The 2,500-nt window shown below is 34.4% G+C and overlaps 1 protein-coding gene across 1 annotated transcript in view; it reads left to right on the top strand.

Annotated features, from left to right (window-relative positions):
* The first annotated feature begins 1,898 nt into the window (after window positions 1-1,898).
* The window catches only part of LOC122257648 (uncharacterized), a 5,279-nt gene continuing 4,677 nt past the window's right edge, over window positions 1,899-2,500 (top strand). The window contains exon 1 of the mRNA XM_043023069.2: window positions 1,899-2,175. The gene's annotated coding sequence lies outside the window, so the exon portion shown is untranslated. The remainder of the gene's footprint in view (window positions 2,176-2,500) is intronic.

Genomic DNA, 2,500 nt, shown 5'->3' with positions numbered 1-2,500 from the left:
ATCATCATCATTATCACTTGACAACAATAAACAGAATTTGATTATCCTTACCATTAAGCTGTTGCCTTATTCATCATCTTCAACATTAACACCATCATCATCATCATCATCATCACCAGCGTCGTTTCCATCAAGGTAATTTTTATCATCACTTTCATTACTATCACTAACATTGACACTAGTATCACTATCATTATTTTTATTGCCTTTTTATAAGGACTACTTCCGCTTTCCACTTCAATTTCCTTGATGATTCCAGTGAGGAATAATGTAGCCGATATAAAAAGATTAAAACAATGATGGTGAAGATAGGCGAATGATGATAGATAGAGGAAAACCTCACCAGTGTTGATAGTGATTGATGTGACGACTTATATGATCGATTTATTTGATCGAGGAAATTATATCAACGAGATTAGCTTTTGACTGAACTGAAGAGTTTCCAAGTTTCCTGGATGAAAAGCTAATAGTTTTTCTTTTTTGTTTTTTGTTTTTTTCCATCGCTATTATCATCATTCTTATTTATTCATTAATGTATTGTGGGGTGGGGTGGGGGTTTAGACATTTGATGATAATAATGATATTGATAATAATTATTATTGAAATAGTAATAATAATGAAGATGATAAGAATAATGATGATGAGGATGATATTAATGATAATAATAATAACAACAATAATAGCAAGGATGATATTCTTAATAATGATAATGATAATAATAATAATAATCATAGTAATAATAAAGATATAATCACAGGGAAACGTAATGAAAAGACATACAAGAGCAATATTTTGTTGGAATAAGCAATGACATATGATGCCGTTGACATAGTAAAGGTTCTAAGTCTATTAGAAGGATGAATTATGAGTACGTATTGACAAATAAGTAGCAGAGTTTTCCCTGTTTTAGAAGAGTTACCGTCCTTTATTGTGTCTGGAATTGCACCAAAAATAAGTTATCTAATTCTTGATATTGCATGATCATGATGTTCATATTTTGAATACGTATAAAAGGAAATATAAAGAACTGAACTCACATTAGAATTTATAAGTAATCTGTATAGATTCAAAATTCGAGAAATCACACCGTCCATGAGGTTAAAAGAGATCCCAATATAATTCCATAGAGGTATTAGTATATTACAATGATTCTAATGATGAAAATTATTAACATAATGACTATTACTACTGCAATCCGTTGGCATCCTTTGGAGAATGAAGCTTAGCCTAGAAAACAGGAGACAACGAAAGGAAAGGATGAGGTTAGAGAGAAAGAGAGAGAGAGAGAGAGAGAGAGAGAGAAAAGAGAGAGAGAGAGAGAGAGAGAGAGAAAGAGAGAGAGAGAGAGAAGAGAGAGAGAGAAAAGAAGAGAGAGAGAGAGAGAGAGAGAGAGAGAGAGAGAGAGAGAGAGAGAGAGAGAGAGAGAGAGAGAGAGAGAGAGAGAGAGAGAGAAGAGGAGAGAGAAGAGAGAGAAAGGAGAGAGAGAGAGGAGAGAGAGAGAGAAAGAAAGAGAGAGAGAGAGAGAAAGAGAGAGAGAGAGAGAGAAAGAGAGAGAGAGAGAGAGATGAGAATGATAATGACATCATTAATCGGTGATTGCTTTGACGCAAGGCAGGCATGGAGAACAATGTCGGTGGTTCTTCGTTCTTCGTTTTCCTCTTCTTCGTCTTCCTCCTATTCTTCTTCTTCTTCATCTTCCTCCTATTCTTCATCTTTTTCTTTGTCTTCTTCTTCTCCTCCTTCCCCTTCTTCGTTCTCTTTTTTTTTTATTCCTCTTCGTCTTCTTTTCCTACGTCTTTCTATTCTTCTTCATCGTTTTCTTCTCCTTCATTATCATTATTTTTGTAATTATCAGCAATATTATCAATCTTATTATGATTCCTATTACTGCTTTTACTACTTCGGATGCTATTACTACTACTACTACTACTATAAACACTGTTATAATTGATATCATAATCACCCCCAAATCTTGTACAGTATCAAGCAAAGTTTGTACTTTCATTAACTAATTTCCCAAAACTGCCCATACCTGACTGATTTCTTTTTTTTCAGTCTTTGGTCTGACATTTCCGAGCATTCCCTTCCTTTGCTTAGAACACCAGGAGATCCTACAACATCATCAAACGAATATCAGTGGAATCTTCTCGTACCAGTAGAGGGCAGGACTCCGTGGTAACTATTGAGATCCTTAATATGGAAGGATTGTAATATCCTACGAACATTATATGTAATCTTACTGAGAAGTTTAGAAGCTCTTGGTGCTTATGTGTAAGTGGAGGACTTTCCTGATGGAGCAGATGAGGTAAGTACATTTGGATTGTACCAGGTCGGAGGTTAAGGCATCTGTAGCTCAATTGTCCAAAATTGACCCAAGTGTATTTTAATCATCCAAAATTGACTCAGGTGTACTTGAATTATCTAAAATTGACTCAGGTGTACTTTAATTATCCAAAATTGACTTAGGTGTACTTTGATTATCTAAAATTGATTTAGGTGT

This window comes from Penaeus japonicus, unplaced genomic scaffold, assembly GCF_977035675.1.
Source record: "Penaeus japonicus unplaced genomic scaffold, GWHDUDI00000001_assembly GWHDUDI00000025, whole genome shotgun sequence".
Taxonomy (NCBI): domain Eukaryota; kingdom Metazoa; phylum Arthropoda; class Malacostraca; order Decapoda; family Penaeidae; genus Penaeus; species Penaeus japonicus.
This window is presented reverse-complemented; position numbering and strand designations above follow the sequence as displayed.